Source organism: Notechis scutatus, chromosome Z (assembly GCF_049901735.1).
Source record: "Notechis scutatus isolate UNSWTSFEM ecotype Mainland chromosome Z, rNotScu1.2, whole genome shotgun sequence".
Classification (NCBI taxonomy): Eukaryota; Metazoa; Chordata; class Lepidosauria; order Squamata; family Elapidae; genus Notechis; species Notechis scutatus.
Window position 1 is genome coordinate 131,613,078 of NC_142025.1, and position 25,965 is coordinate 131,639,042.

The 25,965-nt window shown below is 36.9% G+C and overlaps 1 long non-coding RNA gene and 1 pseudogene across 1 annotated transcript in view; one reads left to right on the forward strand and one right to left on the reverse strand.

Annotated features, from left to right (window-relative positions):
* Positions 1-10,771, reverse strand: part of LOC148129300 (vomeronasal type-2 receptor 26-like) — a 14,170-nt pseudogene extending 3,399 nt beyond the window's left edge.
* Positions 1-25,965, forward strand: part of LOC148129296 (uncharacterized) — a 189,073-nt gene that overhangs the window by 139,974 nt on the left and 23,134 nt on the right. The window lies entirely within an intron of this gene.

The following is a 25,965-nucleotide window of genomic DNA, read 5'->3' on the forward strand; positions in this document are numbered from 1 at the left end:
GTATTGATTAACAGACAGAAGATACATAATCCTAGGATCTCTGAAATGCAAATAGAATTAATATGTTTATCATATTTTTAACTGCCTTCAATTACAATTTAAATTTGTATTCAAGGTGTTATGGAAAATATTAGCATGTTTTGTGAAAAAAGAAAATAATCATGAAGGATGCCATTTAATGGATTCTTTTTATCAGATGCTCTTTTCTATTAAAATCAGGCCTCAACACGATGATATAGCATTTTGGGAAAAAGATACAAACCAATAGTCCCCCCCCACTGGAGGCCAAGATGGCAAAGATCTCCACGGCCACCATATATTTGGTTTTAGGTACTCATGTAGGCAGGGATGAAGGACAACCAGACACTGCAAAAGATCAGCATGCTGAAAGTAATGGATCTGGTTTCCTGAAAAGTATCTGGTAATTTCCTGGCCATGAAAAGCTACAACAAAACTGACAATAGCCAAAAGACCCATGAAGCTCAACATGCAACAAAGCATCAAAACAGTGCCCTCATTACATTCCAGAATGATTTCAGTCCTAGAGAGAATTCATGTCAATGTTTGGGAAGGGGAGAGGTGGAAAGCCAGACAACACAAAGAAGTGTTTGTACAAGAGAACAGGAGAAAACAACAGAAAGGGCTAATCATTTTCCAACCCACATCCTCATCTTTGATCCTGGCTTGGTGACCATAAATGCAAGAACCACTGTGATTGTTTTGGCCAACATACAAGAAACCGCCACTGAGAAGATGATGCGAAAGGCAATTTGTTGAAGGAGACAGGTTACCTTCATGGGTCGGCCAATGAAAAGTAGGGAACAAAGGAAGGAGAGGAGAAGGGAGATGAGGAGGATGTAGGAGAGGTTGCGATTGTTGGCTTTAACAATGGGAGTGTTGTGGTACTTCAGGAAAATTCCTAGGATGCAGATTGTGGTGAAGGAGAGCACAAGGGCCACTGTGGCCACTGTGGCCCCCAAATTGCCTTCATAAGATAGGTAACTGATGGGTTTAGGAAGGCATGACTCACGATCTTTATTTGGGTAATGATCATCTGGACACTGGAAAGCAATCGCCCATATCTGAAAAGCAAAAGTGTAAGTTAAATCATGATTATTCTGACATGTCTGTATATTCTCCCCATTAAGAATACAAAAAAGCTCTTTGAATTGCATATCCATTTTTCTCTCTTCTTTGTTTTAATACATTATGACAGATACCGATAGTCCTTGACTTACATTTAGTTCATTTAGTGACTGTTTGAAGTTGCACCGACCCTGAAAAAAGTGACTTATGACTCTTTTTCACACCTATGACCATTGCATCATCCCCGTGGCCAGGTGATCAAAATTCAGAGGCTTAGCAACTGTTTCATATTTGTGACAGTTGCTATGTCCTAACGTCATGTGATCACTTTTTATGGCCTTTTAACCAAGCTGCATTCTTGTTGTATTTGTTTGGGTTAACCCATTATCTGTGCGCAGAACTGCACTGTTTCTTCCTTATCAGGTAATGACTGATTCACTGGAGGTTCTCCATTGATGGATTGATAGAATTTTTGATTGGATTGAAATTGGAGGTTCTGCCTATAATTTGCAATTTAAGCTTCAGTATCTGCTAATCTTTTTGGCTATTGGTGTTATTTGCTGCTTTATTATTTTCAATGCTTCCTTGAACTTTTTTGTTTCTAAGTGATTAGGTATTCTAAGTGATTCTTGATTAGGTATTCTTTGGTCTTGTACTTCAGATTCTTTTCTTTCATCTATTTGAACTTGCTTGTATATGATCTCAATTTGTTAATCTTATTTTCCAATCCCATGTTTTATTTTGTGGTGCACTGTTTTAGATTTTTTTTCTTCTCTGTTGATTTTGTATCCCAGGTATTCAGTTACAACTGCAGCTGTGCTGTACATTATTTGATTTGTTTCATTCGATGACTTGGTGCTTATGCTTGATATTGTAGTATTTGCTTGTGCTAGCTGTTTCTTTAGAAAAAAGCTTCAATGCAGGCAGCCTTATTCTGTTGTTTTTGTGCTGTTCTAGATGCTCAGTTATTCTTTGTTTCAGTTCTTTTACTTCTTTTGTTATGGGGTTTTGTAATCTTTTTGTGAGAGAGGAGTGGGTGCCTAGTTTCTAAATGAAAACAATTGTATGTCTCTGTTGGATTCTTCTACTACAATTTTCCCTGGTTTGCCTCTATATTCTGAATTACTTCTGGCAAGGCTCTAGGTTTCTTTGCTCTGGGTGAACTTTGGCAGTTCTTCCAAGTTTCTTTGAATACTTTATTTAGTATTATGAATTGACATAATATTGATCTGCTAGCCTCTGTTCTTTTATTTCTGATTCTGGGTGTTGTTCTTTCTAGAACATGTGCATTCATTTCAAATATCCTCTTTTGTTGGGCTTGCTCTTATTTTTTTGTTTTCAATCACTGTATATTTGTTATGGGTAAACACCTTTTCTTCCAGTAGTTCTGCAGCTGCTGGTCCTGGTTGCTGAGCAAACAGTCCTGAGTCCCATTTTCACCAGATATCCAAGGAACTCCAATATCTAGCATGGTCCTTGTTAATCCAGTGGCATCCCAGCCAGTATGGCTTTCTGAAATTTACATTTCACCATATATATTTTTATGGGAGAGGCTCTCTTTGTCTGACTCCTCTGATGATGGTTGAACCTCTGCCATAGCTCTCATCTTCCTCAGAGCACACAAGCCCCACAACCACATGAAGGTAGTGTCTTACTGGGGGTTGTTGTAGTTGTTATTATTATTGTTTTTGCTGCTGCTGCTATTATTGCTGTTATTAGTAATCACCAGTCAGCCAGATATTTAGACTATATTTGGCATTTTTTATCTATCAAGTCCTTCTTAAAACCTGCAATAGGCAGATGTAAGATATTTGATGGTCTTACAGATAATGTCACAAGATGGAAGGTGTTGCTGGTAAAGCCTCCTTTTGCAATTGACTAATGGTGAATGTGTCAATGGTAATGGTATCCAAGTGGTGATTCAGTTGTTTTGCAATTGTACCAAAGGCACATGTTACTATTGATAGTATCCTTGCTTGCCTTTACTACTGTTATTCTATTTCTATTTGTACATCTTTGTATTTTGTTTCAGTTCTTTCTTTTTAAATTCTTCTGTCTCCAGGTACTGCCCTGTCCACTATCCAGACTTTTTGTCATCATCATCATCATCATCATCATCATCATCATCATCATCATCATCATCATCATCTATCATCGCATAGTCAGCCAGATGTTCAGACTGGATTTAGCATTTTGTCTACCTATCAAGTCCTTACCAAAGCCCTGGGTTGAGGCAAATGTGGATGTTTGCAGGATGTAAGCTATTTTGAGTAGAAGCTGCCTTTTGCAATTGACCAATGGGGATTTTGTCAATGTCTATAGTCTTCAAGTGATGCTCCAGGTGTTTTGGGATTGCACCCAAGGCATCTATAACTATTAGTAATAAATTTTCTTTTGCTACACAAGTTCTATTTCTATTTGCAGGTCATTGTGTTATATTCTCCAGGTCTTTCTCTTCTGCTGCCTCCAAGTATTGCCATGTCCACTATTCAGACTTCTTTGTATGTTTTTACTAACGGTTGTTAAATCTGAAGTGTTATGTGGCAAGATCTTGCCTGTTTGAATTGTAAAATCCCAGGGCACTTTATCTTCTTCATTCTTTTCTGTTTTATAATTCCATCAGTTGTTGCTTGCAGGCAAATGGTATTATTTTGGAACTTCCAATACACCATTGTTGCTCCCTTTTCATGCCATTTTTTGGTAATCTGTGCGATTTTATGTGTGGATAATTGAAATTAGATTCACAATTTAAAAGTGGTAGAAGTTTAATTCAAATCATATCAAGCACCCATGAATGCCGAAGAATACAAGTAGTACCAATCAGAGTGCATTTCTTTTAAATAGGGCATTCAAGTGATAAATTCAACAATTCCAGAGATTAAATGATACAAAAGGGAGATTTTGAAGACTGAAACTTCATTTCCAGTTTGTTGCTAATTTCTGAGACAGTATTAAAGAAAGGTGAACCTTTATTTACAACCAGATGTCACCAGGAAGCAATATGGGTCTAATTTTGTCTAATTTTTCACTCATAGTCACATATTTTGGGGACACTTCCTAAAGATCACAATTTGGATGACTATAAATACTCTGTTGTGTTTGGGAGCTATCCAAATAATGATAGTTATAGGAAAGGATGTCAATTTCTATTTTTTTAAATAAATGGAAGGAGGTCTTTATATGCTATCCTAAAGATAGATTGTAATATCCAAATGTTGAAATATAAACCCATATTCTGGTAAGGCCTTTTACCTGTCTGGTTGGAAATCTTCCCTTCTGAACATGGAGTACAATTATAGCAACAAAAGGGCTCTCCTTCTTTTGGGCTTTGTCTATAACCTGGATGGCATTTCTTATTACACAAAGAAATGGGTTGCTCCTATCCACAAACAGAAGAAGCATTGGATTAAATATGCAAAAATCAGAAAAAGCTCAGGCATACCTTTTACTAACTTGAAAAATATTCCCATTTTTTGTCTAAAGGAACAGACTATAATAAGCAGACTTAATACTTCTCATTGTCCTCTGTGGATTTAATCTACATTTTTGCAGAGAGACTGGAAATTGATAAAGAAAAACCCACCTTCCTTCCTGTGTCACTGAGAATGAGGACACTAGAAAAATACATCTTAGGGAGAAGAATTATTCCATTAATGAATTAATCTTCTACAATCCTCAATCATATTGAAAGAGTTTGTAGATAATCTTGGTGAATTTTCCATAACTTATGCTATTATTGGAAAGAAATATAGCTCAAATTATTTTTGGGGAGTTTGCTAAATTGCTGAATGAGAGACAACAGTAAGCAAAGAGAAGAGAGATCCATTTGTGTTCTACCTTGGTAGGCAAATAAAAGTTGACAGCTTCACAATACAATCATTGTTGCCATCAGAGTTCTTCTGCTAGTCAGTGACAAAATTACTTGCATGAAATATTGTTCAATTGAAGGAGCAAGGTAAAAAAAATCAGAATAATATTTGGCAAAACAATTATCATTGACAGATATAGAAACTATGATAGTTTCGTTTATTAAAAATATTCAATTTTCTAAGTTGAGCATTGAAGCTCACTGAATTTTAAATAAGAAAATAAAGAGATATTGAAACAATTTGGATCCTACCTTTCCGAACTGGGTTGGCCAGACAATGTCCTTTTCGGAAATAGTCAATCTTTGGTCTAAGGGTGCTTGTGGGTCTAGCTTTCCAATTTTGATTTTAAGAAAAGACTGATTTGAGAATGTGATCCAGTTGATGATATCAAACCCTCCTACTAACTCTCCATTTTGGTCAAAAGAAATAGTTCTTCCACTGCTGTCATTGAATGAAACATATCTAAGAAAGTGATACATCTAAATGAGAGTAAGAGAAGCACCTTTTAATCCTTTTTATTGCAATTTTAATGCTATTCATAGACTACACATATTCATCCCTGCGTATATGGAGACAGGTTTTTAAAGCTTATTAATACAATGACATCAGAGCTCATTGTGATTTCCCTTATTATGTAAGTGAAAAGGGGGGCATATAAATGGAGAGAGAGAGAGACAGAGAGATGGAGAGAGAGAGAGAGACAAACACACACACACACACACACACACACACAGAGAAAGATAGAGACAGAGAGATGGACACACAGAGAGATACAGTCGGAGAGAGACAGTCAGAGAGTGAGAGAGAGAGAGCAAAAGAGAGAGACAGAGATGGACACACACACAGAGAGAGGCAGAGACAGAGAGACACAAACACATACATACACACAGGCAGAGAGAGAGACAGAGAGAGAGAGAGAGAAGGATAGTAGCTGTTAACATAATACAAGTACTGAAAAAGGTAGGACATAGGGAATTAAGGTCCCCAACCATTTATTTTGCTACTTTAAAAATAAGTTATACTTTACTCTCAGGTTATATCAGATATATGCTACCCAATGTTTAAAAAGGCTTATTCTTCAATGAAATTCTCATCCCATCCCATCACTAATATGATTAGCAAAAAATGAGGGTGTGGTAACTCTTGTTCTGACCACCATTAAAAAAGAGACTTTGGGAATTTTGTCAGCTTATATCTTTTAATAAAACATAAAAGCCTATTTAATAGCTTTTAAACCTATTTAAATAAAATATATTGGTTGGAAATGATCCTTTTACATTCCTTCTTATTTTGGCCACCAAAGATAACAAGGTTCTCCTCTTATAATTGTCTGTTATGTTAAGTAATAGTTAAGATTTTATATTTATCCAACAATATTTCATCTCGTCAGGTGGCGGCAAATCTCCCTTGAAGGTAAAGTGGGACCAGATATTATTATTTGCATAGGACAAAGTTAAGCAAGCAAGACATGTATCTTAGATGGGGAAGCTGAAAAAAAAAACCAACAACCTGCAAGAGAACAAATTTCAAACCATCTCTGATTCTACTAAGAATCTGTGGCTCTGACCATTAAAAAAATCAATTGCATACATCCGTACATAACCTCAAGAGAGCATAACAAACCTTGTCTAATGTAACTGATAAAACATAAATAAGCAAGAAGAAATATAGACACCAACTGTTTCAACCTAGGCTCTAGAGCAGGACCTAGCTGAGAATCTTGAAAATGCTACATGTGCTTTGTAGTTGTGGAGAAGATCATTGGATACTTTCATGGCAGTGTGTAGATTGGGAAGATTAAAATGATTCCCCCAAAAGGCAATAAGAAATTACATATTGTTGCTGATATGGATATGAATATGAAATCAACAGGGATAAAGCTCAAATCAAAAAGCATTCTATCTTGATCTTAAGATGTAGTATAACCATTCAACAAAATTCTATCATCATATCATGGAAATATGTTGGGTTAGACTAATCCTAGATAAGAAAATGCAATAATAAACATTTCAACTCTACCTGAAAGTAGTATAAAAATCTTCTCATCTACCCAAAAAGGGGTCCACCAAAAGGATTCACAGCATTTAACTACTTAACAGGAAAATGGAAAGCAATAAAATGTGGTGTAAAGATTAAAACAAATAGTGTATACTCATTCCATATGATTTAATCTTTCAGAATAAATTTTAGAAGATTGGCAACCACTCACAGATCAATCAGCCCAATCAATAATCAATCCCACAACTGATTCATGGCAAATGAATCTGGCGTTTGTCCCTTACTCATTATAAAACATAAAACAAGCCAGAGAAGAGAAGTTAAAAACAAACCAGCATAAATAATGAAATGAGGCAAGAGCTTTATATCTCCTTACTCCAAGGATTTTACATAAAAGTTGTAGAGAATACCTGATACTAAATAGAGTCTGTTTAGGGGACGTGGTGGTTCAGTGGCTAAGACGCTGAGCTTGTTGATCAAAAAGGTTGGCAGTTTGGTGGTTCAAATCCCTAGCACTGCATAATGGAGTGAGCTCCAGTTACTTGTCCCAGCTTCTGCAAACCTAGAAGTTTGAAAGCATGTAAAAATGAAAGTAGAAAAATAGGGAACACTTTGATGGGAAGGTAACTTTCAGCGCCATCAGCATTAGTCATGCTGGTCACAAGACCATGGAGACATCTTAGGACAACGCTGGCTCCTCAGCTTTGTAACAGAGATGAGCACTTTCCCTAGAGCAGGAAACTACAAACACATATGTGCGAGAGAAACCTTTACCTTTACCAGAGTCTGTTTCTTTGTTAATTTAAAGTTTATATGGCACCCATCTCATTCCATAATTCTATGAAAATAAAAACAAAAACAAATTAGGAAATTGGCAGGAAATGGATGAAAGGACCTTTAAGGTCATTTCCAACTCTTTGGTTCTATGATTGCAAGGAAAGGATGCTACAAACAACTTTACTAGTTTAGTGAAAAAGTTACCTTCCATAATTGTCGATGAACGTTCTGTCTCCAATGATTTGCATATGACCTTCGGTTGTCCAATGGCATGGGCATGAAAAGCATATGCAATGGAGTATGCAGCCATGTAGACACTGTAACTGTGAACAGTCATCCTCATCTCAAGCACAGACATAGGAACAAAACCTACCTTCTCTTTTCCAGTGCAAATGTCCTCACTCATACTGACACTGGTAAAACCAGGAGGGAGCAATTAAATACTTGTTGCCAGGTTTCTCTTAGGAAGCCATCTTCTTTTTCTGAAGCAGGATTCCTTCCTTGAAGAAACTGATGGAAGCCAGAGACATCCTTGAAATTAATTGCCAAGGATAAAGATCCATGAAGGAAATTTAAGTCCCAACTTCTTTGAAGGGGAACAGATATGTAATCAGCATCTGATGTCATAACCCAGACTTTTGAATATACTGGCATTTCTACAAATTCAGCTATTTTGAGGAAATTCCTTAAGGATACTATACTTTGAAATTCACCCTGAACAATCACTGCATTAGACACGCGGGTAAAGAGAAAAAGTAATGTTGTATGAATCCCTTCTGCTAGTTTATCAATGTCAGTAAGATAGCCATTAGACAGTTTTCTTATGAAATCAAAGCAGATACCACTTTTGGAAAACATGGGAAGCACATTTTGTAGAAATATTTGTGACAGTTTGCCAATTTCAATATATAACACTCCAATCCATGTCCATCCAAAATGCAATAGAAGTTGGAGAATTCCCTGTACTGCTGAATTGTATTTGGGAACATCCAGTGGAAGATATTATCTTGGATCTTCATCTCTGGAGCAGAGGTATATTCAAGCTAAAAGATATGAAGAAAATCAGGAGGAAAAATGTGTCTCTTCTCTACTGTCTCATAAAACCATTTTATGTTCAATATATGCTTATATAGGACCCTATTATCCCATACAATGTACTATTTTTATCCAATACGGTGTACTTTATCTGATGATCTCAAATAAAAAAGAAAGATTATGAAACGCTAATGGAAGTCAGTTACCTGTGGAATTTTGTAGATGGTCAAGAAGTTTGCTAGGTCCAGGAATTCCTCAGAGTTTGGTCCCCCAATAAGAGCTATCAGATGATTCTGGAGGTCACATTTATAGTTAGGGATGAATCTACTTGGAGTAGAGAGCAGTTCCATTGTGGCTGCATAAGTATATCTTGCATTATAATAAGTGTTATAGATCTTGAAGCCTAGGGTGTCATTGGTTAAGATCTGGGCATTTTCATTAATTTCCTTTACAGCAAACACCAAGGCTACCCCGTGTTGGTAAGCCTGAGTCACTGAACTAAAGTGAAAATTAAAAGAATCAGAAATATATACTGTCAAGTTGGTTCAGAGAAAAGATCAGTTGCATTCCATACAAGATGTGTCTGCTAATGTCATACTGAACTAAGAAAGAGGAAGAGTGATTTTGTACCTTTACCCAGCACAATGACAGTATTGTGTGAATGTTAGCAGTAATAAATTTACCCCACACAAACTAAAATATATGCATACTTTTCTCCTTCTTTGTTTCCATCTTCCTCTCACTTTACCTTTCTCTTACACCCACAAATAAAACAGGAGAAAGACTGCACTCTTTCTATTTATATTTGATTGGAAATTAATAAAAAGTAGAAACTACTCATAATTCTCATGGGTACCGAAACTCTTTGGAAATCTTTAGATTACAAACAATGTATAATGCAGATAGGAAACAAATCACTATGGTCTGTCTTCCTTCCTTCCTTCCTTCCTTCCTTCCTTCCTTCCTTCCTTCCTTCCTTCCTTCCTTCCTTCCTTCCTTCCTTCCTTCCTTCCTTCTTCAATATCGATATAGATACAAATATATAGATGTTGTGGAAAATTCAACAACTAGTACAATGCTTTCTAATTTTTATTAGAATAGAATCATTCTATGGCTTTCAAATTTCAGTTCCTTACGTGAATTCAGAGATCAAATCATGAAAGGGATGTCTTGTGAATTTGGCCTCTTCAAAAACCACTATATACCGCGAAACTATAGCACCAATAAGGTGTTCTCCTGGTTGATAATATTTGTGAAGAATAATGCTTTGGTCATTGCTATGGCATTTTGCAAAACAAATGTGGCAGACATTTCCAGGAAGCAAATGTAATATGAATACCCAAAACATTGCAATTGCAAATGATTTATTTCCTTTCCAAAAACAAATTTCCATCTTCCGTATAGGTGACAGAATAGCTTGAAATTTTGGAAGTAAGTATCAGCTGTAAACCAGGACAGTAGAGAATGCACATTTTTCTACTGAGCTGATGGAGCACAACATCCTCATATCTGTCACAGGGATTATTTAAATAAACATACTTTAATTTTCATTGAATCTTATATACCCACAGGGAGTATGGGGAGCTGGGGAAAGGACTTGACAAATTTCTATTAAGATAATAATTAAATCCAACACTGCTGTATGATGGTGTTTACTATGCTGCCGTTATCTGTGTCTTTTTTCCACTCAGCACAATTAGTGCAGTCCATGAGATCAAGTTCCATTAAACTCATGTGTAACTCAGTATATGAAAATCAGCATAAGCCACATGATGGTTTGAAAAGAGTGTCATGGTTGAAAGAGCATCACAATTTTCAAATACTTTCTCTTTTTATTGCATTGGCTTATTACACCACAATTTAGGAAACCCAAACTATCCACAATGAAAAAGTTATAAGTGAAGTGATCTAATTTATTTTCTGAAAAACCTGTATGTCCTTTCTGCTCTTCTTTTTAAACATTATGATCTTTGGATCCTATACTTGATTTGGCTGCTTAATGTCATGGCTCCATAAATCTGAATTTGAAAAACACAATAATATTTTTGCCCAAATACTCCTATTCCTATTATTTCATGCCAATAGCAAATTATATTCCTGATTGCTGTATTCTTATATTTGAAATAACTCATATGCATAGGGTATTTCCACATTAAATTTTTATATAGATAGATATAATACAGAAAATATAGATTGGTGCCCCTCTGGCTTCTCCACATCAATTCTCACCCCATTAGCTAGCCTGCCAGCAGGAGGTGAGTGGATGGGGTTTATTGTGTTCCAGGCATGCTGCATTTGCAATGGGAGGAGGTGTTGGGGAAGGCAGTGGGGAAATGGGGAGGTGGCAGAGGAGCCGCTTTCAAACCATTTGTCAGGGTTCCGATGGATGCCCTAATCAATTCATTAGCCTTGAGCGAAGTTTCAAAAGATATCCAATTATTTATTAGGAGGAACATGTCAGCACTTTTCTTAAGTGCAGTTGGCTCTGCCTATGTAATTTACTGCCCACCTATGACCCTTTCCCTGCTCCTCCAAGGGTATGCCATAAATCACATTCTCCAATGGAGCACTTTCACCGGGTGTAGAAAACATGCCTCTTCAGCTGGCTCTGTTAACCTGAGACACAATCTGGAGAAAAGTATGTGTGGAACGTGCTTCTGTTCATAGCAACCAAACTGCTCTCATCAGATCACCCCCCTCTTCTTCTTATGGCAACTTGAGAGCAAGCTTTACGAGTTGACACCATTGTGGAGTGGAGAGTCTCCCTCTAGTTATGCAGGCAGAGGTATGCTTCCCATTACAGTAGCCCCCCTGTGGGGAAAAAACATGGCTCAAGTGGGATGCCGGGCTAGCGGCAGAACTTCTGTGCCTTGAATGGACCCGCCCACACCACCCTTAAGTCCATATCCAGTTATGGTTTGCAGATAGCAGCAAAATGAGAGGCTTTTCCTCCCCTGGGCAATAGAGCTGCATCTCTTATTAGTGCTGAGAGGCTGAGCGTGCCTGCCAAAAAGACTTTCTGACAGCCTCACTTGTAGCAGAGATGAGAATATCAACTGTCTCTAGTCCCTAATTCCCCTTAAGCATTGCCAAATGAGACAGCACTGGCAGACTTTCTAAGCCTAAACCAGGGAAGGAGGAAGGGAGGGTGAGGAGAGATATCCAATCCAACCTGTGTGTGTGTGTGTGTGTGTGTGTGTGTGAGAGAGAGAAAAAAAGAGAGAGAGAGAGAGGGAGGGAGGGAAGGAGGGAGGGAGGGAGGGAGAGGGAGAGAGATATGTGGCTTCTTGGGGGTGCATTTTGGAGAAGTGCCAAGAGAAATGCTGAAAGGGCAATCAGTTTGGGATTAAATTCCAAATTAAATTGGGTCTTCAGGGTAAGGAGACATGAAGAACTTTCAACTGCAGGTTTCTAAAAATCTTATTAAAAGGAATGTCTAGAGGGAGCTCTTTAACATTAGTCCAAAGGGAGCAAAAGAGTTAGGGTCCCAGTGAGGGTCTTAGCTATTTAGCTCAGGAATAAAAGAATAACAGAACTTTGGAGGTCTTCTACTCTAACCCTTTGCTCAGGCAGGAAAACTGAGGATGCCAAATCAAAATAATACTAGAAGGGACCCTTTACCATTTCAGAGATTGGAGCACCCAGAACTTTTGAACACAAGCAGTTCCACTGGTTAATTGTTCTCACTGTCAGGAAATTTCTCCTCAATTTTTCGTTGCTTCTCTCTTTGTTCTCTTTGTTGTTGTGGGTAGGTGAGGGGCTGGGTGAAGTGCCCCTTGACATGAGCGATGTTGAGTTGGCCACACCCACCCAGTCACACCTACTCAGCCACACCCACTCAGCCCAGTCATTAGGGCAGAGAATTGGTTGTTAAAATATTTGTAGCCCACCATATACTTGTGTGTGTGTGTGTGTGTGTGTGTGTGTGTGTGTGTGTATTTATTAAGTTTTCGTGGGTACTTACATGTATGTTATTCAGCTTTGTTCGGGTATTTTGCCACGTCATTATATTTGTGCTTTTAAAGTTGTAGCAACGTTTTGGCAGAATCTCATCTGCCATCATCAGGCTTCTGTATTGTGTTCATCTTTGAGTCAGACTTTTACAGGTGTTTCAGTTTTAAATTTGGGGCTAGCCTACTGCTGTGCCAGAATGGTTTTTTTTCATCCTGATTGGTTGGGAGTCTTGGTCTGTGTTTATTGGTCTTGGAGTTTGCTGTGTTCTACTTGATTGGTGTTTCTAATATCTTCTGTCTGTTTTGTGGCTTTTTTTGTGTCTTGATTGGCTGGCAACATTGTGTTCCTGTATTGGAGGCTCTAAGTGCGGCTTGGCTCCAAGTAAATGAACGGCTATCATTTATTAGGAAGCTAGGTTTCATCTGGGTGCCTGGTTGAGGTGTGTTTGAGCTGGAGGTATGGGGGGGGTCTGTTTGTGCCCAGGTGTTTGCGTGGCTTGTGGTGTGGAGATTTTTTTGTTTGAGAGTGTAGGCTTCCAAATAATTGACAGTCTGGTGGAATCATCTCTTCTATTCATGCTTTCAGGTCTTTTTTCAATCTCTATGGCTTCTCTGATAATTCTGTGGCTGGGGTTTTCTATAGTGGCTAGGGTTTTGGTGCCATTGAAGTTGATGCTATGACCTGTGGCTTTCATATGTTGGACTAGTGAGGAAGTGTGTTCCAGCTTTTTTACTGCATTATTGTGTTCATCCAGGTGGGTACTTATTCGTCTATTGGTCTGTCCAATGTATGTGGCAGGGCATGATGCACAGGGGACTTCATATATGCCTTGGTTTTCCAGGTCAATTTTATCTTTGGGTTTTCTAAGGATGGCTGCTATTTTTCTGTCTGTTTTGAAGGCAGTCTTGATGTGATGCCTGTGTAGTATCTTACTGATTTTGTCTGTAGTACCTCTTATGTAGGGCAGGACAGCTGTTCCATAGGTCTGTTCATCTTCTAGGTCTCCATTATGTCTCAGTGTGTTTTTGTGGATCAAGCCAGTGATTTTGCTTTTGTGGAAGCCGTTGGCTGTCAGTACTTTAGTCAGGGTACATAGTTCAGTCTTTATGTGTGTCTTGTCTGCCAGGCATTTGGTTCTGGCGATTAGTGTTTTGGCCACGGAGTGTGTCTGTGCTGGGTGGTGGTGGGATTGGGCGTTGAGGTAGCGGTTGGTGTGTGTTTTCTTCTGGTATATGGTGTGTCCTAGTGTGCCATCTGCCAACCGCTACCTCAATGCCCAATCCCACCACCACCCAGTGCAGAAATTGTGAAAAGCACAAAAGCCATGATGCTCAATCCAATGCCCAGATTTCCTTCATAAAATAGATAACTTATGTATTGGGGAATGCATGAATCATGACCTTTATTTGGATAATGATCAGGTGGACATAGAAAACAATCATCCATGTTTGGAAAAGCAAATGGATGTATTAAATCAAAACATCCTTGACATATCTATATATTCCACCATATAAACAATTGAGGGTATGTCTATTGCATTTCCAATATAATTTGCATAATCAATTAAAGTTTGTTTTTAAATCACAAACAAAATGGTGGAAAGGAATATATCTTCTTTCTTGCCATGATAAATGAGGTTACATTTCTCCTAAAGGAATGTCCATAAGAAACTACATTTTTATATATATTCATACATCCATTAATTCTGCATTGGATTTACCATATTTGTTCTTATTTTGTCAAGATCTTTCTAAGATAGTTAATTAAAACTATAGGAGTGAGATAAATAAATAGTAATAAATATCAGAAGTTGTTAAAATCAATAAAACTTTTATAAAAAAAAAAAAAGAAGAAGTTCTCATATTCTAATGAATATAGTAATATAGTATAGTAATAATAATATAATTATCACATTCCTAAACAACAGAGTAGAATTTATGATTTTCTATAGCCATATCTTCATTTCCAGCACTGACCCTTACTTTGAAATTTCATTGCAAATTAATACAGCACATGAAAATGGAGAAACGATGCTGACCCCATACATTCACATGGTTTCTTACCTGTGTGGTTTGGGATCTTCCCTTCTGAACATGGGATACAATCATAGCAGCAAATGTTTTTGTTCTCTTTCTTGGTCTTTCTATAGCCTGAATGGCATTTATCATTGCACAAGGAAATGGGCTGGATCTGTCCATGAATGGAAGAGACATAAAACAAGAAAAGGGCACAATCAGAAATTTCAATATATGAAGAAGAGTCTGTTAGGGATAACATTGTTTTACCCTAACTGTTTTGGGTAAAGATAATAAAATGATGAATCATGGTTTGTCAGATAAAGTGTATGTGGCTTTAAGCTAAAGGAATGTAATTAAGGGTGCAGCTGTAAAAGTACTATATAAGCAGCAAGGCACTCTCTGGCTACTTACTGGCTGGCTTATTGAAGACTGCGTTCTTGCTGGATCGGGGAGGAGAAGAAGTGTTGGATTACTTTGAAGATATTTCTCAACGGAGAGAAGATAAGTTTTGGACAGATTTATTATATGTGTACTGACACTGGCTATTCGACATGGACTTTGCAATTAGAGTATCCTCGACAAGACTTGACTGAATTTGGTATATGACTAATGGACTGTTTATAATGACTATGCTATAATTCTTAAATGGAATAAACAATATTTTTGATAGCACAAGCGTATCTGTATTTTTACTGCGTGTTAACTAGAAAACTTATCTCACACATTTACCTGTCTTCCTATCTGACTTCGCTGCACATTCTGTTTAGTTTGTTTTCCTTAACACCCGTTGGGCAATCCAGGCTTAACACTGGTTATGGGCCCAGAGAGACTGCAAAGTCAGTTTTAACTAGGATAAAAACAGGTTTATGTAAAAAGTGAGATTTTTGTGTTGTTACACGTTACAGTAAACAGACAGCTGTGTTTATCAATTATAGTTTTATATCCATATAGTGAAATATGGCACAAGACAGTGTACAAAGTTTGTCCCTTATATCCAAGCTGGATGGAACAAACTATGTTTCATGGTCTATGAAATGTAGTCTACTTCTACGAAGAGAAGGTCTGTGGAACATAATTGAAAACCCACCAAACGTAGAAGAATGGGATCCTGAAGATGAGGAAGATAGTAAAAAGATAGAAGAATTTAAACAGAAAAATGAGCAAGCACTTTGCATCATAGGACTATCATTAACTGATCAGCAGCTTGTTCATATACGTGGAGAGCAAACTGCTGTTGGGTGTTGGCAAAAACTGAGGACGATTTATGTTCGAGATAACGTTGGTGCTCACATAAATCTAACACGGAAGCTTTTCCGCACGTATCTCCAAAAGAATGGTGATATGCTGAGTCATTTGAATACTATGAAAAGCATTTTCCAAGAACTTCATGAGAAGGAGTTAATTTTCTCTGAGCTACACCAGGTCTACATAATTCTATCTTCATTAGACGAAAGTTTTGATGACTACGTAACTTCCCTTGAAATATTACCTAAAGAAAGTCTAACTTTAACTGATATCACTGGCAGATTGATTGAAGAGGCCAGAAGAAGGCTTGAAAGAGATCAGTTAAGGAGGGAGCAACCTCAAAAGGAAGATAATGAATCTCCTACTGCATACGCAATTAAAAAGTGTTTTAATTGTGGAGGGAGAGGACATTTTGCAAGATTTTGTAAGAAACCAAAGCGCCAGAATGCAAGCCAGAATGCTGTAAGCCATCAAAGAAGAAATAAGAATTATGAGTTAGCAATGTATAGTAATGGAGTTGTAAAAAATAATTTATGGGTGGTTGACAGTGGTGCGTCCCACTGTATTACAAATGATAACAAAAAATTTGTAAAAATGTCCATGAGTTCACAGCATATCTCATTAGCAAACGGATGGAATATCAAAGCAAAAGGTGAAGGTATTGCACATTGTTCTTATATAAATGAGAACGTAAAAATGTTATATGTACCTCAACTTAAATTTAATTTGCTTTCAGTTAGAATGTTGGTTACATTAGGATACATAATTACCTTTAGGGGAGATACTTGTTTAATTGAAAAAGAAGGTAAGAAAATTACTGCATCTTTAAGAGGTGATTTATATGTGTTAATTGATAATGGTTTAGAGTTGGCTAACACAGTTTATGAAAATAAGAAACCTCATAATGAATGTATTCACTTGTTACACCAAAGGTTAGGTCATTTAAATTTTAAAATGATTAAGAGAACTGTTCAACTATCTAAAGGAATAAGTTTGAAACCTTGTAATAAGTATTTGCAATATTCTGCTTGTAATCAAAACAAAAGCAAAGTTATACCGGCAAATAGATTTGATGGATTTACTACCAAAGAGCCTTTAGAGGTAGTATTTGCCAATATAATAGGTCCTAAAAAGCCAAGTGTAGGTGGTGCTAGATACATATTAAGCATAATGGACCACTATTCTAGGTATGGTTTCTGTTTTCTAATGAAGAGAAAAACTGAAACGTATACAAATTTCTCTAATTGGTTAAAATTTGCAGAGAGAAAAACTAAAAGAAATTAGTAACTCTTATAACAGATAATGGTGCGGAATTTACAAATAATAAATTCCAGAATAGACTTAGAATGGCAGGTATTCAACATAAAAGTCTGCACCATATAGGCCTCAGCATAATGCATTTATAGAGAGACGAGGCCAAACACTGCAATCAATGGGAAGGACAATGTTATCTGATTCTGGATTACCTGACAATTTGTGGGGAGAAGCTATAATGTGTGGTAATCACATATTAAACAATGTTGTTAATTCAACAACAGGTGAATTACCATTCACTCTGTGGCATGGTAGGAAACCTGATTTGAGTTATATTCACACATTTGGTGCACCAGCATGGGTGCATATCCCTACACAACTCAGGCACAAAGGACAACGTAGAGCCAAAAGATTAATTTTTGTTGGATATCAAGCAAACCATAGATCTTATAGATTCTGGGAACCAGGTACATCTAGAGTATACTGCAGTGCTAGTGCACAATTCCTAGAACATATAGGATGGAATAGATTAGAGCAGGATTCAGATAATGATGTTATTATAGAACACTATAAGAGGCAGAAAGAAAAGACTAGTTATAAGAAAAGTCCAATTAAAGAAGAAGTCCATGAAGAGCAAATAGAACCAGATCAAGAGGAAATAATTGATCAAGAAGAGATAGATAGTCAAGAACAGGAAATAAAGGAAAGTCCACCTGTTAGTCCTGTTATACCTAGACGCACAACGCGTATAACTAAACCACCTGAAAGATATCAGGCGAGTATTGTATGCCAAGTAAATAAAGTTCCTTCTAGCATAGATGAACTTAAAATGTATCCTGCTAAGGATCAGGAGAATTGGCAAAAGGCAATGGAAAAAGAGTTAAATTCATTAAAGGAAATGAAGGTTTATGAAGAAACCAAATTACCTCCAGGAGAAAAATCCATTGGGTGCAAATGAATATTTAAAGTAAAGACTGGAAATAATGGGAAAGTAATTTATAAGGCTAGGTTAGTAGCACAAGGATTTAACCAAAATGTATTTGATTATGATGAGGTATTTGCACCAAATCTTAAGGCTACAACTTTAAGAGCCGCTTTAGTGTGGGCAGCTAAGAATAATTATATAATTAACCATTTAGACGTAGAAACTGCATATCTGCATGCACCATTGCAGCATACAATATATTTGAAAAAACCAGTTGGTATAAATGATAATAAAGTAAATAGCAAAGATTGTTGGAAACTCAAGAAGAGTTTATATGGATTGAAACAATCTGGCTATGAATGGAACCAATATATTGCGAAAGAATTAAACAATATAGGGTTTAAATCTGGTTTAGCAGATCCATGTATGTTTAAAAGAGAAAATAATGGAACGGTATCATTATTGTTATTATTTACAGATGATATTGCTTTGATTACTAAGACCAATAATGAAGCTACTGAGATTATTTCATTATTAGCCAAAAGGATAAAATTAAAACATTTAGGTGAAATTAAAAAGTATCTAGGATTGACAATTAACAAAACCACAAAAGGATTTAAGATATCACAAGAGGATAAAATTTGCCAATTAATTAAATTATATAAAATGGAACTTTGTAAGCCTGCAAAGACTCCAATGTCAGGAAATTTGCAAAATGGATGCTCAAAGTCCCAAATTTGATAAGACCATATATCAATCTTTGATTGGTAGCTTATCATATATAAGCAATTGGTCTAGGCCAGATATAGCTTATAGTATTAATCAGCTGGCACGATATAATAATGATCCACATCAATGTCATTGGCAAGCATTAAAGAGAATTTTAAGATATCTTAAAGGAACAATGCACCACGCATTGTATCTAGAGCCAAAAGGTGATTTGAATCTTAGTGCCTATGCAGATGCAAGTTTTGCAACTGACATAAACACTAGAAAATCAACATCTGGGATGGCTATATTATTTGGTAAGACACTAATAGGGTGGAGGTCAATCAGACAACAGCATATTAGCTTGTCAATGATGGAAGCAGAATTTTCATGTCTGTCATTACTATGTACTGACTTAATTCTGTACAAACAGTTATTATTAGACATGGGTATAACTGTTAAAGATTCTATTATTGTATACGAAGACAACCAGGCAGCTATACAATTAGCTACTAATATTGCTGTAAAGACTAGATCAAAGCATACTGATTTAAGATACTTAAATGTTAGAGAATCTGTTAAAAATGGTCTAATTAAACTTGAGTACTGCATGACGGAAGAAAATATTGCAGACCAGTTTACAAAAGCACAAGGTGTTGTAAAATTTAAAGAGAGTTGTGACAATTATGATTTGAAAGTGTAAATGGATATATTATTGTAATATTTATTATTATTACCCAAAAGGGGAGAATGTTAGGGATAACATTGTTTTACCCTAACTGTTTTGGGTAAAGATAATAAAATGATGAATCATGGTTTGTCAGATAAAGTGTATGTGACTTTAAGCTAAAGGAATGTAATTAAGGGTGCAGCTGTAAAAGTACTATATAAGCAGCAAGGCACTCTCTGGCTACTTACTGGCTGGCTTATTGAAGACTGCGTTCTTGCTGGATCGGGGAGGAGAAGAAGTGTTGGATTACTTTGAAGATATTTCTCAACGGAGAGAAGATAAGTTTTGGACAGATTTATTATATGTGTACTGACACTGGCTATTCGACATGGACTTTGCAATTAGAGTATCCTCGACAAGACTTGACTGAATTTGGTATATGACTAATGGACTGTTTATAATGACTATGCTATAATTCTTAAATGGAATAAACAATATTTTTGATAGCACAAGCGTATCTGTATTTTTACTGCGTGTTAACTAGAAAACTTATCTCACACATTTACCTGTCTTCCTATCTGACTTCGCTGCACATTCTGTTTAGTTTGTTTTCCTTAACACCCGTTGGGGAATCCAGGCTTAACAGAGTCCAATATTTTGAACAATTTTGAGTAAGAAAATAAAAAGATATTGGAATGACATGGATTCTACCTGCTCAAACTGGGTTGGCCAGACAATGTTCTTTTCAGAAATAGTCAACAGTTGGTTTAAGGAAGCCTGTGGGTCTATCCTTCCAATTTTGACTCTAAGAAAAGTCTGGTTTGAGAATGTGACCCAGTTGATGATGTCAAAATTTCCTATTAATTCACCATTTTTATCAAAAGAAATAATTGCTCCACTGCTGGTATTAAATGACAGACGTCTAAGAAAGTGATGGATCTAAATGGAAGAAAAAGACTTGAAAAATACCGTAATGTATTTCAATGTAGTGTAATTTATATTTATTATTTTGTATATGTTATGTAAATTTACAGCTGAAGATGAAGAGGAGTGGTGGTTGACTGCAACCAGTTTAACAACTAGTTTTGTGAGCGTGCACAGCATTCAAAAAGCACCAATTTTTAACTTCTACAGTTCACCTTCTAGGGCAGCACAGGTAAGTAAAATAGCTGAGGCACAGAAATCCACTGTGCTGTGTGAATCAGCTGAGTTGAAAAACAGGGAAATATAGGACAGGATAGGGCAGGTGCAGGTGGGCAGGGCCAGCTGATCGTTGGAACTAATGGTTCGCTAGAACTGGTCTGAACCAGCAGCAGCGGAGAGGAGACTGTTGATATCATATCTCTGTGATTGCAAACCTATGGCACACATGCTGAAGTGGCACGCAAAGCCACTTCTGCTAGCACATGAGGTCACCCAGAAGTATCTTCCACACATGCATGGGGTGAGACACGTGCATGCAAGAAGTGCACGCATGCACAGAGGCATGCGGGGGGTTGTGTGAACATATGCAGAGGTGTGCGGTGCAGGGGTCACATGCGCATGCACAGAGGCATGCAGTGCATACACAGGGGATCACACGTACATGCACATGGGGCAGGGGAGTTGCATGCGCATTGCATCATGGGTGCAGGTATGCGGGTCCATCCATGCATGCACGTGAGTACACTTTTGGCACACAACATGAAAAAGATTAGCCACCATTGTCATATTCTATGCAATTTCTATAATTACACAAAGGGAAAAAAGTCGCCCACCCATAAAAAGCAGAAGAGATGGGGAAAAAAACCCTGGCTGTTAGTTAAGTTCAAGTTAAAAGAAATTTTAAAAAATGGAGAAGTGGAGTCTCATGGATTGTCTGGCTTATTGAAAAATATCTTGTGGTTTTCAATCTTTTAAATTGGCTCAATGGCATTGTCATCTTATTTCTTGGGAAATAAGGCAATCTTTGGGATGACTTAACATATTTATCTAATCTTCTTGAGAGAATCATAAACTAAATAGGAATATTGGGAGAAAACTTTCAAAACAAGGATTGCCAAGAAAATTAGTTTGATAGGAACATGAAATCACCAGGAACAAAGGTGTTATCAAAGGAGACTTGATACTGGCTTTAAAATTTTCAGCAAAGTCTTACTAAGCACAACCAAGGTGGGTTAGTCTAGACTTTGCAAATAGAATGTTATCATCACTATCCTAAAAGGTAGAACTATCCTGTAGTACCAGTCAAATTGGATTGACTTTTTATCTACCACTAACTAGGTTTAGTTTTATATATTTATAAAATATTTCACATTCTTGGTTTGCCCATTTCCCTCAAAGAGAGAGTCTTTAGGTAAAGAGTTCATTCCAATTCTTCCTATCATTGGTATCTAAGTTTCAGTTAAAATGTATCTTTTAGAAGTCTTGTTGAAGTTTTACTGTAGATTTCTTTTAATTCCAGGCAGTCTCCTCCCTTTTTTCCATATCCTGTCCTTTTATTCTTTTTCTCTCCTTTCCTGCTTAATTTTTTTTTTTAGTGTCCAGAAATCTTTATTATCCCTTTGACAGTTTGTTTTATTTTCAGCTTAATTGCCTGTTGATGTCAAAGTGGATTTTTTTTCTGATTTCTTATTTAAGTCTCTTAGTTGTCAGTACAGGGAAAGGAAGGGAAGAAAATGAACCCAAACCTTTCCCTTTTCACTTTCCTTTACTGCTTCAGAATCTTCTTTGGGAACGATGTTATTAATTTTTTTTAGTTTAAATTCCAGGGTACCTTAGTTGTTGCTTTTGCAATTTAACCCGGTCAGCCAAAACTTTCACTTCTTTTCTTCCTCCTGTACATTCTTTTCCGGTCGAGTTCTTCTTTGAGATGGCCATTTCTGACCACCGCTGCAACCGCCTTCGGGAAAGGGAGTAATGGCCAGCTGAGGAGGAGAAATGAGGCTCTCCTCAACCCTGCTGGCAGTCTCCCTCCTCTTCACCACCTCTACGGGGTGGCTTAGCCCTGAAACCAGCCGGCTCGGGGCGCTCCAGCGGCGAGCCCAGAACAAAACCACGCACAATCGCGGATTTATGTTTGTCGCCGAAGAAGCTCAAACCGGAAGCTCAAATGCATTTATAAAATTATTTATAAAATAATATTTATATTATCAAATGTATTTATAAAATATTTCACATTCTTGGTCTGCCCATTTCCCTCAAAGAGAGAGTCTTTAGGTAAAGAGTTCATTCCAATTCTTCCTATCATTGGTATCTAAGGCTGTTCTTTATGCAGTAATGTCAATAATGTCAGCATTGACTTGCTTATGTATGTGCTTTACTTATGTATGTTTGTTTTACTTGATCAGAATGAAGTTTGGGAAATAAGTATGAAAGTAAATATTCACAGAATAATAAGCCACTAGTGAAAATATAGAAGGCGGTCTCACCATTTCCTGTTTTTCTAAAGCTCATGACTATATAAAGAGATATCCTTAAATAGCCTAAATATATTTGAATAATTCATTCACAACAAGATGATGATCAAATTTATACAACTACCCATCTCAACAGCAATGACTGTGGATGGTATACAAAACTGTGTCAGATAGCTTTTTTCAATGTGTAGCCTTCTGCTTATAGATTCCCCGACAGAGTAAGTATTCTTTATGGGTCACCAATAGTGTTGGCAGTACCTTCCATATTTGTTGATTAAGGCTCTGTCTCCATCCGTCCATCTTTGATCTTTGGTTGAACATTGAGGATTTCATCGCATGCAAAACATGTGCAATGGCATAAACAGCATAGTAGACACTGTAGCTGTGAGCAGTTATCTCACAGATGACACAGATGACAGATGAGCATGCATAAGCACACCAACATGCCTACTGTCGCTGTCCTATTGTTTGTTTTATTTTATTTTTATTTTTCTTATATGCACCCATGTATTCATAATTATGTTTTTACTTATACCTATTATCTTGTAAATAATTGACAAAAATAAATAAATAAAAATAAATAAATAAATAAAATCTGCATTCCATACACAGTCATGGAGAGAGACTCTAGTTGCTCCTTCCCTGTGCAGAGGTCCATACCTGTCACTTCACTGGTAAAACTGGGGAAGAAGCAATTAAATGCTTGTTGCCAGATTTCTCTCAAAGAGTCATCATTTTTCACCAATGGTGGGTTCCTCTTTTCAAGAAATTGGTAGAATCCAGAAATATCATTTGTATTCACTGCCAAAGATATCGAGCCATGAAGAAAATTTAAGTCCCAGCCTCTTTGTATGGGAACAGAGGTGAAATCCACATCAGCTGTCGTAATCCAGACTTTGAAATAATATAGTATTTCCGCAACTTCTGCTACTTTGAGGAGAGTCCTTAAATTAAACAATATCTGAAATTCACCCTGAACAATAACTGTATTAGTTGTGGAGGTCAAGAGAAGTTGGACTGTTTCCCCAGTTGCTTCTACTACTTCATCAAAATTATCAAGGAATCCTGTAGCCAGTTGTTGTAATGACGAGGCAGTCGAGGTGTTTGATCATGATCAAATGAATCATGATGAACTTTATTGGAGTCTAGTCTTGCATTTATACACATTTTCAGTAATCCTCCAATGTTGGTTAACTTTGGTTATTGCTTAACTTTCATTACTGTTTAGCATAGTAATTAACACAATTAATTATCTCTAGTTAAAGTCTAACATATATTTACTTCCTCTCTCTAATCCTCCTTTACATTAATGACTTTGTTTGCCTGAGTTGTATTTGCTTTGCAAACATTCATTACCTGAGGTTTGCCATCCAGATAAGAACATTCCTGTAATTACAACTCTACATATCCTCGTTTTTTATTTTAAATGGAGGATTCAAAGATTTATGAATGTATCGCAATTGGGAGGGAGTAAGAGAGGGGAAGTAGGATGAAACAATGCAAATAAATTTGGAATACATTGAATAAAACAACAGGTTACAATTAGTACAATAATAATAATTATAACATAAAAGAAAAACTGTCTGAGCCAAGACCAATCAGGGAGCCAATTGGTTAGCCACTCAAAAAGTGAGTACTGAGCATGGATATTATTTTGAATGTATGATTGTAAATTGGCAAGCTCATCCTCAATAGTTTTATTCAAAGAATGAAAAATTCTGAGGATGAAGATTAGTAGCATATTTATCAAAAAAGAACCACATTAAAAATAGAAAAATTGTCAGGATACATATCAGGAGCTATATTAAGTCCATACAAAGAAGAATTAAAGGTACCTGACAACCAATAGTAGTTAGAACAATAACTATAATTCTCTAGCTTTTTAAATATGTGCTGAGTAGCATCATAATCAGACCACTTATGAAGCCAAGTGTGTTTAGCGTGACAACAGAAACACAGACCCCTTGTAAATTGACTAATTTTCAAATAACGGCAACGGACAGAATTCAATTGCATAGGGGGTTTAGAAAATAGCCAGGAGTGTGAAATAGATTGTAGTTGTGAGACAATAAATGTAGAAGACATGATCAAGTTAGGGGTAAAAGAAATTTGACCAAATGCCATTGGGGGCTCATAGTATAAAGTAATATTTGTGCCATGGGTCATAAACATATATTGGGCATGACGAACCCACAAATTAGGGTTAAGATGAACCACAGAAGTGTCATTTTGAGCAGAAAAACCATTAACCATAAACAAGAAAATACAAAGTAAAATTGTAACAGAATTAGCAGTAATAATAGCAAAAATAGCAGCAACAATATTTTCAGGAGTCTGAGGTAATGAGGCCTGTTGCAGTTGTTGTTGAGCTTGATATGTAGTAGATTTAACCTGGCCCCAAGTGATGGGTTGCAGGTGCTTCGACCTTGGAAGACAGACTTCTGTGTTCAGATGAAGATTGAAATCTGGAATTGGGTTGTGAAGGCTCTGATGCCATGCCATGATAAGGACGAACACAGCGCGCTGGAACCCACACTACTTGTCCAGTAGAAGGATCTTCCATGGCAGCGTAACCGTGACCCCAGGTGATCAGTGGTGTACGGCCTTTCCAGGTTGGATCTGGAGCTTGGCGATACTTTACCAAAGGCCTTGCTAAAGATTCAGTAGTTCGAAAATGCAAATTAACAGGTGAGTCTGCAAGAGAATCTAAAAAGGTTAAATAATTCCAAGTATATAATGCTACATGAGATTTTGAATCTTTCGCAGATGGTAAGGGCCAGACTCAGTTTGTAATTGTTTTTGAAGCAATGCCTTAAAGGTACGATGAGGTCGCTCAACTATAGCCTGACCCTGAGAGTTGTAAGGAATTCCATGCACTAAAGTAATATTCCATTTCTGACAAAAGGTTTGAAATTCCTTACTAATATAAGCGGGGCCATTGTCAGTTTTAAACTGAGAAGGCTGACCCATTACAGCAAAATAGGATAGGCAATGAGAAATAACATCTGAAGTACGTTCATGTTTTAAA